This window comes from Microtus oregoni, unplaced genomic scaffold, assembly GCF_018167655.1.
Source record: "Microtus oregoni isolate MIOR12 unplaced genomic scaffold, Mior012 000010F_ref0000083, whole genome shotgun sequence".
Taxonomy (NCBI): domain Eukaryota; kingdom Metazoa; phylum Chordata; class Mammalia; order Rodentia; family Cricetidae; genus Microtus; species Microtus oregoni.
In genome coordinates, this window is record NW_024543069.1 from 31,009,783 (window position 1) to 31,025,533 (window position 15,751).

Consider the following 15,751-nt stretch of genomic DNA (forward strand, 5'->3'; position numbering starts at 1 on the left):
ATTTGTGTACTACTACTTTATGCCACTTTATTGTCTTCAGTGTCCCTTCTGAATAAAACATTTCTCAAGTATCCCCTCTTGTGACACACAGCCATCTCCACGTGTAAAGTAAATCCTGTTTTCTTTAGATATGAAGAAATCTGCTAGGACAGACTCAGAAAACACAATTTTCCACTTTCTGTTTTCGTTGGATTATCCCTACTTAGGCAGAAGTAAACCTCAGGAGGGACTAGCGAAAGGATCAGTCTCTGCTGCATTAGCAATTTTCTGCCCTAGCTGCAGGATAAATGATCAACTGGGCGAAAAATCCACAAAATTCACATGTCTACTGGTGGGGGGAAAAAAATCTCAAAGTTTATCATTCAAATCTTGCTTGCTCTCAAGCTTTCAAGTTATTTTAACAATGCTGGGATATCGGGATAACCTGATAAATATCAAACTCTTGGACCTCCTCTTTATTTGTCTTGACTTATTTTCATCAGTTGATACATTTCCTGTTATTTTCCTATGTGGGACAGAACACAGAAAGCTTGCAAATATTTACACTTCCACTAAGAATTTGTATTTCAATATAGGCTCACAGACTTACAAATTTGTAAAATATTACCAAATTATTCAACTTCTGCAAATGCAAATATTGATTTTCAACTGGCAACAGTTCATGTTAACATAATCAAGATATTCCTGATCCACAAAGCAAACCCTTATTATAAACTACACATTTCATGTAAAATTTATGCTTTGTAAAATGTTTGTGGTCATTGGGGAAAGTCCACTTAGCACAATTAGTGGATTCAGCCTGATGTTTTTAATCCTGGTGTTTATCTTTGTATTTTCAAGTGATATTGATCAGTTTATATTTTCAGACATTATCATAAGTGAAATGGCACTCATTCAACCATTCCACATGGGATTGACCTATTAATAGATTGTATGGCTTTAATCATCAACTTTCTGTTCTTAGAAAAAGCCTTATTTTCAATGCCATCATCATCTTGAAATCATTTGAGCACAATGATTATTTATTGGCTGGGAAAATAGGCATAACTTCATAGCTCCTAACATTGAAGGCTAGAGGTGTATGGCTCCAGGATCAAGACACCAGGAACAGCTATAGTTGTTCAGCAAGCCTTGTCTCTGATCTTTGGCTTCCAGTATTCAGTTTACACCAGCATCTGCAATTTCCAGCCGATTATCTTTACTGCATCTGAGTGTTGGGTACTTGTTTCCTCACCGTAGGTAGTACCGAAAGAAATGTTGAGTAAGTAGTACTGTTCTTTAGGGATCTTCAGAGACTAGGAGCCAGAGTCCATAAGTCCAAAAGCTTTTCCTCGCATTTACTTCTCTGTTGGGCCAAAATTATCTCAGGGCTTGTACCTCAAGGCCTGTAGGACACAGAAAGGCCTGATGTGAGCTTGAAGGATAGTTCCAAAGCTACCAAGTGGAAATAAGACAGCAAACTCTAGATAGACTCTCCTCTAGCCAGAGGGAGGGCTTGGCTGTCTCTCATTGGCTGGAGGTACCCTCACATCACCTGATATCACTTAACCTATATAAGCTGACACTCACAGTAATAAACTGAGTTACTGCTTTGACTTGACTCCCTAATGCATCTGATTCTCTGGGCAGATAGTGCACTCACCTTTCCCTCGGGAATAAGGTTAAGGAAGCTTAGCACTTCTCAATCAAAGCTTTTCACTCTTCATCCTGAATAGTTCAACCTGCCTTTGTATTCCCATATAACCAGCTATCTCTCTCTCAATCTGTTTCCTTTTTTTTTTTAAATTTTTTTTTATTGCGAAAAGAAGAAAAAAAAACATAAACAAAAAACAAGTTTCCACCTCCTCCCAGCCTCCCATTTCCCTTCCCCTCCTCCCACAATTCTCCCCCTCCTCCCACCTTTCTCCCCCTCCTCCCACCCTTCTCCCCCTCCCCCCACTCCTCTCCCCCTCAATCTGTTTCCTTTTGGCTTCTTCAGCTGACTGTGACATTCCTACCCATGCCCTGGGCTCTTCAGCGACCACTTCTGCCTGTTACGACTTCATAATGTGATAGAATGAAAGCTGAAGACTACTGAGGATGGAAGTAGAAGTTAGTATTCTACTCTGGAGAGAGGAAGGTGAGCTCCAGACAAGGCTCCACAATCTGTAAAATAGACTGGTTTTATAGGCAGAAGGGGCTATGGCACCGAATGGCATGCAAGTGGGGCAATTTTTAGGCTTACCATCGCCAGAATTACAGAGAAAACAATCATAGGGCTCACATAAACACTGATCACAACTGAGCATTTTATGGGAATGGACGTTTTTCATCCCCACCAGAGGAAGCAGTTCCCCTCTGACTGGAATCAACAGAGTCTGCAGTGTCCTCTAATGTTCTCTGAAGCCACTGCATTGGCAACGGTGCTTTCGAGGTGCAGCAAAAGGTCTCTGGGGTGTTGCTGACTAGAAAAGGTTTCCAGCTCTAGTCACAGTGATATCCGCAACTGTTAGAATGCACCACAGAGTGCTTGCACAGTTTTCAAGAGACAGGTTTCAGAGGGGATTGCTCACTGGTTTCCAAGAAAGAGGCTGCTTTTCTGACAAAACCTCACTCAGGAGACCACAAGTGGCACAAGAAATGAGGTCACACCAAATGTCCCCTGTCATGGCTGTTTAGCTATTTTCATAAAACATTGAGGAATTACCTACAATCAAACTTTAACAAAGAACTATCTATGATAATAGAACTTAACAGGATTAACGAATAGTATTTAACAATGCTTAACTCCTACCTCAGCATCTCAGGGAGAGAGAAGTATCTCTGATCAGCCTCCATGACTTCTGCATTTGAATGTCACTACCTAATTCATTCAAGATGTCTTCACCTATAATATGATTTGAACTATGCAATAACCATGTAAGCAGAAATAATAATTGTTATTGATCCCTGTCATTGCTGGAGATAAAAAGGCTCAAAATGTCATAAATTAGTTGAATTTCATTTCTTACTACAAGTACCATCATCAGTTAAATAAACTGGATTTCAGAAGTTTCTTAGTCAATAATGGTCCATATTGTAATGGTCTCTTCCCACAAAAGGTCATCCTGACATTGAGAGACCCAAAGGACTCACTTTAAATAAGCTTGTTTCCTGACTCATGACAGACACATGTGTGACACTGGATACTCAAGCCTCACATTAGAATATAGGACTTTGAAAAATGCTATGGTGTGCTGCAAAGGATGTGGCCATTATTCACAAAGAAAATATAAATTTAATCACTGGATTCTTTTTTTTTACTTTAGAAGACTATTGCGGGTGGAGGATGAAGAAGCACAGAACCACAAGCATTTCAAGCTAGTGCCCTGTTTAATAAAAGCATAGAATTGTGTACAAATTTTGAATAGTCCTTCAACTGTAGTGGTCTTATCCTTTCTGAGCTCAAAATAATTAAAATTATTGCAGTACAGCTGTGAGTGACAGCTATTGCATCCCTTTTAAGAGCAAAAATATTTTGAACGAAAAATAACTATATGAGAGGTAGAAGAGAAAATGAACCATCAACCTTGAAACATCAGACCAATGACCACTGACTATATAATAGCTTTAGTAATATACATGATAACATATTCACACAGTCTAATGTTATAAGGTATAACATGAAATTATTGGCAATATAATTGCAACATATATTTTAATAATTATACTTTGCTATTTTGTGTTATAATTTACAAAATTAGATGTTTGAGAATTAAGCCTACTATACTATGCAGAAGGCATTGCCAGAGACATTAGAAAAAGAGACAATATTGCTATCTCTGTGTCAGGTTTTAAATAGCACTTATGATTGGTCCATAAAATCTGCTGTTGCTGTTACTATAAACCCGTAAAAGCCGATGTGATTCCATTCATCTCATTTTATCATGTATAAAATAATACTTGGATTAATAGAATCTCAGGATTATTGTGAAGGTTAAATACTACAACACATGCAATGTATCTCCTTTATCCTCTGGAAACTGTTTCCCATTTCTTTCTCAACAATTTTGCAAGAATCATGTAATTGTGAGAGCAATTATTTCCCAATAGTCTTGTGCTCATCCCTTATTTCTTTTTTTTATTATTAATGTCACCTTCTGCATCATCTCAGCCTATAAACTTATGTTGTTATCTATTCAAATAATTAGGACATGAATTTGAAACTTTTATTTGAACTCTAATTTGTATTCTTGATATTTAGTCATAAAATTCTCAAATCACCTGGCCTCACTCTTGTATATATTGTATTCACTCCTCTGAAACCAAAAGTAACTGGGAAAGGGAAAACCCACAGTTTTCTACTTGAAAAATGGCAGTCCTATGCAAAAGCCAACCTTCATTTCCGAAAGTCTTGAGGCAAGTTTTATCTCTAAAGTTCTTAGGTGGTGTTAATAAACACAAACATTTCAGTGACTTGCAATGAAACGATGTGCTTGTTGTCCACATTGCCCATTCCTCTCACACGAGCCTCGTTTCAGTTTACTAGTCTTTGAAGTTTTACTACATTCCCAAAACCATACACAGAGATTGCTATGGTATGCCGCAAACACAGGAGAAAACAACCTAAGGAAATAATCCAAACCTAATAATGTAGTACCCTGCATCAACATGTAATGTTTTCTTGGCCAATGGCCATCACCTTGAACTGATTCCTGGTATTTCAGATCCAATACCTAAGTTGTTCTTGTTGTGTATTAAAGGAGAGATCTAACCACAGAAAACTGTGGATCAACATGGATTAAAATTTACCTTATAATTCAGCTCCCGTGGTGGTAAGCGTATGTATGTGTTGTCTGCCTTCCATAACTGTAACAAAATCACACTGATTGTCCACAGAGAAACAGTGGTGATTTATTCTGGTAATGTCTCCTGATAATTCTGTCAATGCAAGTTTGTTTTCTGTATTTGGGACCTGTGTAGCAGGATTTCTTGGACTGACAGGTCCCAGAATCATGACAGGGAGACTTATTACTAATTTTGAATGCTTGACCTTAACTAAGGTTAGTTTGTAGCTTTGTTTTGTAATTTTTAACTTAAATTAACCCATTTCTATTAATCTACGTGCTGCCCTAAGGCTCCTTGACTTCATCTATCCATTGTCTATTCTGCTTTCCTGCATCCTTTATGTCTGTCTGTCTGGCCCCTGGCCCTCGCTGGCTGGATCCCCCTTTCTCTCTGCCTGCCTTGCTATTGGGCATTCGTTCTTTTCTTTCTTTCTTTCTTTCTTTCTTTCTTTCTTTTTTTCAGACTAATCAGGTGCCTTAAGCAGGCAAGGTGAAAGAACAACACATTTTTTACATAGTTAAACACATGTTCTATTACACAACAGGCCTGTGCTGAGGTTGCCTTTCCTCGTGGGAGCGCGTGGTGGAGAGAGCTTGACCAAGAGAATAGAGACCCAAAACCCTTCTAAAATCCTTCCATAGCTTATTCATACTAGGTTGACCTCTCAAAGGCTACAGAACTTTCCAGTATTTGAGGAGGTTATGGTCAACATTTTCAGTCTTTGGGAGACACTTTTTTTCAAACTATATTAGGTAGGTGCAGAGATGCCTTTATTATATTATGAATTAAACTAAGCCATCCATTTGTGTCTTTCTGCTCACTTCATAAGCTACTAGATGTTAAATTCATCATTTATTTTTCCCTTATCAACATCTTAATTAAAGTTCATAAGGATTTACATAAGCAGCCAACTACTGTTAAATCATGTGTTTTAAGGAACACATTGCAGTCTGTGGGAGGATTCTATTTCAGTGCACTTTACATATTACCAGTGGACTATTAAAGATACATAGAAAATAAATTAACACAAGTTTGCTCCATTTTGACAGGCATACTTGACAGTAATTTTAATGCATATAATTATTGCTTAATTTATCAAAAAGTAACTAATGTTGGATAATTATCATGTTACAGGTTTGTATAATACACCATTCTTGCTAAGTTTAAAGTGCGAGGACCTATGATTATGAAATGCCTTCACACTTAGAATTATGTAACTTGAAATGCATTAGTGTATATTGCATATTTGTGAATTTAAAATTCTCATATATCAGTTTGACTACATACAAGAGCTATCACTACAAATACAATTGATTCATTTTTGTCTCCAATTTATACAATGGTTTCCCCAAAATACATCAGTGTGTTTTCTTCATATGTGAATGGATAACTCAAAGTCATTGTATAAAATCTGTTGTTCTAGTAAAGAGACACAGATTTTTCCATTGAATGCTCTTTATGCCTTCTTATAAAGCACTCCAGGGAGAGAGAGAATTTATCTGATTCCCAAGGCTCTCCTTCTTTCAAAACTTCTGCTGTTACATAATAACACTTGTTTTTATGTAACAGTGTACAACTTATCTCATTACACTATTAGACCATCTAAATATATTCTCAAAGCTGTAGAGATGCCTCAGTTAGTACACTGCATGTAGAACAGTCCTGAGAACTGTTGCTGGGTCCTAATGTCTTCCTTGGGGGAAGACATGAAAATACATGGTGTCAATGAACACAAACGCCAGGAATCAGGTAGAAGGTTTCAGCAGACTCATTTATTTAGCAACGGAGGGTAAAAACTTACATAATGTCCTCCCAGCACCCAGGCATTCTCATCCTTTGACAGTGGACTTTTCATGCTTGTCTCTCATTGGCTAAGCAAGATCAGGTCCTCTGACAGCGCCTGTTACCAGGAGCTCAAGAAACACTGCTTGGTAGCTTCTTATTGGCTAGGTACAATGAGGACTTCTAAAAGATGCTGGCCAACTCCATCTTGGCTCCTTTTGGTATAGTAGCCTTAACTCCCTAGAGAATAAATGGTTTAAAAGTTTGTCCTAATGGTTTCTTAATGATTTCATCAGTGTATCTTGCTGCCTCACATTTTGTTGTGGTGGGATAGTTGAGCGAACGGTTCAAAGATGTATTGCTCTTCTACCTTGCCTGACTGAGGCGCCAAGTTGGTTTAATAAAGAGGTGAATGGCCACTAGGTATGCAGGAGAAGTTAGATGGAAGTTCCAGGCAGGGAGAGGAACTCAAGATGGATCTTGGTATATGAGAGAGATGAAAGCGAGACAGAGACCAAGTATCCGTGTCATCAGAGAGCTGACAGTCTGACAGGAAAGTCCAACTAAATTTCAGTTCGTATTAAACTAATTTGAATTTTTTCTCTTTCTTTCAGTTAGTTTGGATAAGGACTTGTCTATTTTGCTGAAACCCTCAAAGAACCAATTCTTTGTTTCATTGATGCTTGGTATTGCTCTCTTTTTTTCCCTTTTGTTTTCTGCACTCATTTTGATTGTTTCTTGCTTTCTACTCATCTGGGGTGCACTTACTTCTTGTTGTTCTAGAGATTTCAGGTGTGCTGTTTAGTTGCTAGTATAAGATCACTCCAGTTTTTTATTCTTAATGATTTCCTTTCCTTTTAGCTCACTGTATCCCACACTCCTCTCTCCACACTCACTGTGTCCCACAAATTGGATTATGCTGTGTATTAATTATAATTTAATTCTAGAAAGTCTTTAATAATCTTTATGTCTGTCTTGGTCAATTTTTCATGCAGTAAAGAGTTGTTCATTTTCCTTGAGTTTTTAAGCTTTCTTCTGCTTCTGTTGTTGGTGACATCCAGCTTTAATTCATGGTGTTCTAATGGTATGGAGGGAGATTCTTCAATTTTCTGTTGAGACTTGCTTTGTGTCACGATATGTGGTCAATTTGGACAAGTTCTATAAGTGCAGAGGACAAGGTATATTCTTTTATGACTGAATGAAATATTCTGAAAATACCTGTGAAGTGAATTTGTATTATACCATCTGTTAACTCCAGAATTTTTCTGCTTAGTTTTTTTGTGTAGATGACCTTTCCATTGGTGAAAGTGAGGTACTGAAGTCTTCCATGAGCAATGTATGAAGGTCAATAATTGATTTAAGCTTTTTAGTGCTTCTTTTACAAAAGAGTGTACCTTTCTTTTTTTTTATTGAAAGAAAAAAAGAAATTCCCGCCTCCTCCCAGCCTCCCATTTCCCTCCCCCTCCTCCCACTCTTCACCTCCTCCCCCCACTCCTCTCCCCCTCCCTCTCCAGTCTGAAGAGCAGTCAGGGTTCCCTGCCCTGTGGAAAGTCCAAGGTCTTTCCCCCTCCATCCAGGTCTAGGAAGGTGAACATCCATACTGGCTAGGCTCCCACAAAGCCAGAACATGAAGTAGGATCAAAACCCAGTGCCATTGTCTTTGGCTTCTCATCAGCCCTCATTGTCCACCATGTTCAGAGTCCAGTTTTATCCCATGCTTTTTCAGTCACAGTCCAGCTGGCCTTGGTGAGCTCCCAATAGATCAGCCCCAGCTGGGTATGGGAAGTAAACAAGATTGCCGGGCAAAATTTGTGAACTGGGGGGTGGGGTGAGATGGGGGTATGGGGAGATGGGAAAAAAAAGTAAGAAGGGGAGAATGGGGGGAACTTGGGGAAACGGGATGATTGGGAGAAAGGAAGGTTGGATAGAGGAGTAGGGAATCACATAACTTAATTAAGGGAGCCATCTTAGGGTTGGCAAGAGACTTGAACCTAGAGGGGCTCCCAGGTGCCCAGGCCAATGTCCCCAGTTAGCTCCTTGGGCAGATGAGGATAGGGAACCTGAAATGACCCTATCCTATAGCCATACTGATGAATATCTTGCATATCACCATAGAAATTTCATCTGGCGATGGATGGAGATAGAGACAGAGACCCACACTGGAGCATCAGACTGAGCTCCGAAGGTCCCAATGAAGAACAGAAGGAGGGAGAACATGAACAAGGAAGTCAGGACCAAGAGGGGTGCACCCACTCAAAGAGTGTACCTTTCTGTGGGGGGGGGCATAGATGTTAAGAATTGAAATGTCCTCTTTCCCAAAATAAAAGGATTTTTATTTGACAGGTATGCAGTGTCTTTATCCATCACTTTTTATTAGCTTTCTTTTGTAAGATATTTAAATGACCACACTAGCTCTCACTATAGATCCATTTTCTTGGAATATCTTTTTCCAAACATTTACACTGAGACAATTGCTATCTTTAATATTTGAGTAGTATTTCACAGACACAGCAGAAGTTTGGATTCTGTTTCCATATTTGTTCGGATTTGTGTCTTTCTAACAGGATTGATTTTTAGGAAACAGTGAGAATGAAAAGGTCAGATTTTTTGTCTGGCATGTCCTGTATTGGACGAGGTTTATTCTCAGGTTTCGGTTTGGATGTAGGGACTAGAGGAGAGAGTTTAGGAGGATGGTGGCCTTTGGGGTCCACAGAAGATGTGGCAGTTGGGAAGGAAGTTTGGATTTGGTATTATGTTGCAGCACTAAGGACAGGCCTGAGGAATTGGGTCTGAGGGAACAGAAAAAGTAGAGAATGTCTACGGGCAGCCTATCTGGTTTTGGCAGGCCTGGCCTGTGGTTGAGAAGGGGATGTTGACCTGAAATAGGGGCTGGGACATAGCCATGACTTAGCGAAAGAGGACCAGGAGAAAATGGTCTGTGAGATCCATAGTGCTTAGTGAAGAACCTGGGGAATTGTATCTAGGAGATTAGAGAAACTCATAATTTTTATGGCTAAAGAAATTTTGATGCTCATCTTCTATGTATTAGATATGAATTTTATTCATCACACAATTTTGAAGGCTTATGTTTTCCTTTTGAATTTAGAAAAAAAGTCTATCGTAAAACTGAAAATTCCATTTTATATGTATTAAATTCTTACCTAAATCTTTGCTGTAGTAATTCAATACATGAGATAAACTGTTCAAAATTTAAATCCTTTCATTTTATAGGGATTTTGACTTTGTCACCTGCACACACACACACACACACACACACACACACACACGCTACATTTACTATTAGCTCTAGCTATTTGAAATGCTTCCATGTTGTTTTTATCTAGTTTTTTTTCTATATTCTATATTTCTATAAAACAGAATAATTATCTTGACTAAAATGAACTACTATAATTTGGATCTAGAATATGACCTCAGAATCTGATCCCGGTCTTGATGATATTTGAAAATTCAGGTGCTTTGAGTATTTGGAGACTTGTAGGATATCTATGTTCTCTGGGGACCAGTGGAGTATGCGTGCATGCTTGGCGTATGAAGAACAGATCTTCAAGGAGATTGTGGGATGGGGTATTTGGAACTAAAGATTGGATCTTCCGGAAAACAGACTAGAACTTACTATTTGAGATAAATTAAATTTTCTCTTCGAGATAATTTCTCATAAGCTGTATGACAATTTGAGAATTTATATAGTATTGATATATTGATATGGATAATATTATTATTGTTAAAATAATATGTGATAATAAAATATTTTCATTATGTGTCTATATGTATGTATACATGAGAAATTACATGTGTATATACATATATATATATTTATATAAGAAAATAATATTAGTTTCTTGGGTTCACTTTATAAAATAACAGAAAAATCTTTGAGATATGGAGATGCATTTTGACTATTTTATCAAATTTTCCTGGTACATAGAAATGAAAGAAATTATATCCATCATCATTCATGGCTATGATTAAAATAAAATAAAGACATTTTCATTAATTCAGTTAATAGACAATTGATAGAGATCTGACATCTTCAATCAATCACAGCAGAATGGCCACGGTGGTCACACTATGGGAAGTTTGTGACATAATTGCCTGTCCCCTTGTGATTTATAACAATGTTTTAAACATAAAAAAGTTTTAAATTCTATTCTCACCTTCCTTCAGCTTTCATTCTGTATTACTCTCTGACTGCATATTTGTTTTTAAATTATCAAATTTCAAAAACATTTGCTTGTATGTCATCAATAGCCATTCTATTTAGAGGCTGCATTTCTTTCTCATATCATCAATGAAAAAAAATTTAGCTAAAAATGCTGATTTGTAAAGAATAAAATGAAAAGCACTCAAGAGAAACACAATAGCTAATTCTTATCCTTACTAAACTCACTGTGTATACATGTGTGTATGTGTGTGTGCTGGTGAGTGTGTTTGTAAGTATAAGACATAATCAGATATGATTATCTCACAGGGATCATCATAATGATGCGGATTCAGCGGCTGCTACAAGGAATTAAAAGCCCTTCTTGATTAGGTCACTGAATTCAGTCTCCTTTCTGTCAGTGCCTCTCTTTTACCGTGCGCACTGTAAAGAAAAAATGGGTTTCTATTTTGGCTCTTCAATAGAAGCTGCAGTTATATTTGATAGTACGCCCTTAAAACACATTTTCTCATTTCCCCTGTGATAGCATTCAAGGTTGGAATAATAGAAAATAAATTTATTAACAATTTACATTGGAATTTAATAAAACCCTATAACTTTGTACACTGGGGTTGGTACAATTGAATGTCACTTTTGAAAATCAACTTCAAAAATGTGACTAAGTAAACACAATTAGATACAAATCATGTATAATTTGTATTAGATATACATATCATATGTATCATATAGATGCATCTCTATGAGCCTGTGAGATGAAATGTATGAAAGTGATGAGTTTACATTTGGAAGTTTCAATTCAAAAATTTTAACTTTTATGATATATTATAATCTAGGGAGGCGGTGCCGGGGAAGAGACAGAAATCTTTAATAAATAAATAAATTTAAAAAAAATTGTTGATGGCTATAATAAGAACAGAGAAATTATAGATTAGGATGAGTCTTCCTAACTGGGCATGATTCATCATCCCAACTCAGGGAGTCTCAGGCTGCGGCAGTGGTATCAAAAGCTTAAGACCCACCTGAGCAACTTTACAAGTTCAAGGCCAGTCTGAGAATCTCAGGGCACATTCTGTTTCCCAATCACAAAGAAAAAGGTAGAGACTGATGCTCAGAGACACAGCTGTTGCCTATCATGTGGCAGAAACCAGGTTTGATCTTTATCATTTTAAATAAAGGTACCAGTTACAATGATTAAGCTAATGATTATCCTGATGGAAGCAGTCTGTGAACAATCAAGCAAAATTGTCAGATTTTAGCCACCATTTTGAAACATTTCCTTGCTATCGACCAATTTGTCTTCTCTTTGGCTAGTTGGGACACGTTAAGTGATACTTTCAACTCCACAACAAAAGGTAGAAAGTCAGGAAAATCAAGTGAGAATTTTTTTTTAAAAAGGCATGCACATGTGGGAACTATGTTAACATACTGCTAGATTAAAATTTGTCCTCTCTTGAAGTGAAATGTTTCTTTTGTTCGAAATTTGCATAAGCCATTATTTTCCCAATGATATAAAAAAAAATTGCACAATAATCCTTGTGAGTTTGGATAGTAAGAATTTTCTCTCAAACTCTCTTTAGAAATAAAGTGATCAATTTTCTACTTGCAGGACCTCAAATTGGATACTTGGAAATAATCCTCTAGCAATATAATTCATTTTAAGCAAAAAATGGTCCACACTACATGGAACCCCTAATATAAAAGTAAGTATATTTACCCACTCTTTCATATTGCATATTCTTATGACTTTCTCTTCAGAAAAATAAAATAAATATTGTTACTTAATGTAATATGAAAGCAAATATTATTTTCAATATAGTTATAAATTTGACAGCCATCCAATTCATACTACAATTGTTATTTCCTACAAAAGTCCTACAAAACAGATTTAGTACCAATAAGGAATTCATATCCATGTCCTGCTTCATGAATTACATGTATCTTCTTAAGGTTTCTTCTACAGATTTACCTTTTTCTCTTTTGATCCTATTAACATGAAAAGAATGAAACATTGGTTTGTATGATCTTCTGTGGGAAGGTGGTGCAGGAGAATTGTCTATATTCTGTCTATCATGTTTTAAATAAACGCTGATTGGCCAGGCAGGAAGTATAGGTGGGAAAACCAGACAGGAAATAGAAATGATGTAATGAGAACAAGAGATTTTGGGAAGGAGGAAGTTGATTCCTCCCACTCCTGCCCAGAGCAAGAAAGCAGCATGATGTGATCTGCCCCACTGAAAAAGGTACTGAGCCACATGACTAACATAGATCAGAAAAATGGGTTAATAGAGATGTGGGGGTTAGCCAGTGAGAGGCTAGAGCTAATGGGTCCATCAGCTTATAATTTATGGAGACCTATGTGTGATTTTCTTTGGGGCTAAACAGTTGTGGGGGTACTGGGCGGGACAAAAACCCCAACAACAAACAGGACCCTCCATGTTACAGGAAGGAAATTTCATAGAAAACCTGTTAGCACAGAAACAGGAAAACAGACAGTTAGGAAGATATTGCCAACTTAGTGTGGGCTTCCTGGCTACGATATAACATGATACAGAAGCAGAGAGAAAACTGGCCTTATCTTGACGGAAGAGGAGTAAGGCACAATGCAAGAGACCCAGGTCAAGATAACCTCAGTACAGAAATCCATGATTGCTGGAATTCATCTTTCCCTTTCAGGAATGACTCATTCTTATGATTCTCTCTCTCTCTCTCTCTCTCTCTCTCTCTCTCTCTCTCTCTCTCTCTGTGTGTGTGTGTGTGTGTGTATACATGTGTGTGTGTTCACATATGAATATTTAGATGTCTGCTGCAAATGAACTTGTAAATCAGGAATTAATTCTGAATATCAGTCCTGGGAGCAATTCTTACTATTTTGTTGTTGTTATATTTTGTTTTATTTTATTTTTAATGTTAGTTTTTTTGAGACAAGGTTTCTCTGTTTTCCTTAGCCATCCTAAATCTCACTCTGTAGACTAGGCTGGCCTGAAAGTCACAGTGGTCCACCTGCTTCTGCTTCCCAACTTCTAGGATTAAAGGCCTGAGCCTATATGCCTGTGCCTCAAACTCAGAGATCTGCCTGCCTTTGCCTTCCAAATGCTGGGATATAAGGTATGTGCTACCAAACTTGACTATATTTCCATTTTAAAGGACTTACTCTATCCTTTTTATTTTCTCTCCAAGCTCTTTTTTTCTTACTTTTAAAGGTCTAATTTCTCTTTAGCATAGAGAATTGTGTTTTCTAAAGCAAGACATTCAATTATTTGTTTAGCTTCTGAATCGGGTTTCATTCGGTTACTGCTGAAGTCAGTCTTGTAAGAAATCAGTAAAGGTTTGCCTTGGGCCCTGTATAACCTTAGCAAATGACTCAATTTTCATTCTTCTCCAATTTTGTCACAAGCAATCAAAGCTGCCATGTGTCATAAATCTAAGACACAGTCATTATTTAGAGATTGCCTTTTCACATTAGCACAATCTCTCTCTCTCTCTCTCTCTCTCTCTCTCTCTCTCTCTCTCTCTCTCTCTCTCTCAGAAGTTAGTCTTGAGAGGTTTCCATTCCTCTAGCCCTACTGGGCTATTCAACGACTTAGCTGACTCTTTCAACCTGGCCTTCCATTGTAATTGAGTACCAGACTCCAAGACTCTTTAAACCAAGTCTCTCCAGTCTCTAGGAATAATTCTAATACAAATTGACCACAAGTTTAATATCTGCTTCACAAATGGTCAGTTTGTACGAGACTATTGTTTCCTTGAATCTCCTTAATTCAAACATTTCCACGGGAATCCATTTACCCCTTGGACAAATCTATCATTCGGCAATTCCAGTATGGTGACTAGATAAATTAAAATTAGTTATTTGAAAACATAAGGCTGTTTCTCTCCAACCTTATAATGCAATGTTAAAATTGGTTATACATTAAATTCCTCTGTCTGGATCTAAAAATCTCTATGATCCGTTTTACTTACGTTTTTCTAAAACATGTATTAGATTACTCATATTAATCAACTTTTTTTTTTTGATTTTTTGAAACAGGGTTTCTCCGTAGCTTTTGGTTCCTGTCCTGGAACTAGCTCTTGTAGATCAGGCTGGCCTCGAACCCACAGAGATCTGCCTGCCTCTGCCTCCCGAGTACTGGGATTAAAGGCATGAGCCACCACCACCCAGGTATATTTATCAACTTTTTATGAAAAACAAAAATAATAAAACTGATGTTTAGCATTGACATTATAGAAGTACAATCTAGATTAGTTATCTTCTCTTTTGGTTGTTCCATTTTCAAACTGTCCAGCATATTAACATACAGAGACCCAAATCCTCCATAGTAATAATGTTTCCCAATTTTGAATGTGAGGGAAAAACTACCTCTTTTAACTAATTGCTCCCTTTAAGACTGCAGTTTTCTTACCAAATGTGCTGACAACATCAGTGAACTGTGAGGCCTAGCATGGATGAATGGAGAACACAGGTAGAGAACAGCCTGGCTGAGGATCGCTGAAGCTGTTAGCATGCAATTGCTAGTAACTTGCAGCTGTGAGCTGTAGGTGCCAGCCCAAGAAGAGGGGATGAATGGAAAGCCCCACAATCTAAGGGAGAGAGAGAGAGAGAGAGAGAGAGAGAGAGAGAGGGAGAGGGAGAGAGAGAGAGAGAGAGAGCTGTCTGAAAAGCACACAGGGTATTGTGTGGAATAGCATGTATGGTGGGGGGATGTGTGAATGCAGAGCCAGTTGGTCTAGGGTGGGTAAGTCTTGTGGCTTTTGGAACTCAGGTGCTTCTGGAGTTGGGTGGCAGCTGGAGACTGTTTCAGAGAGGCTACAACAGGAAAATCCCAAACTACCTCAGAAGCTTGGGTGAAAAACAAAAGAAAGCCTAGCCAGGCTCAGCAGGATCTCTGAAGGCAGCTCCAATCTGTGCTAGTGGCAATAAAGTCACAATCATGTAATTTTCCTTGAATTCTCACCTTTACGTTGGGCGCCAAAATGTAGTTCTAT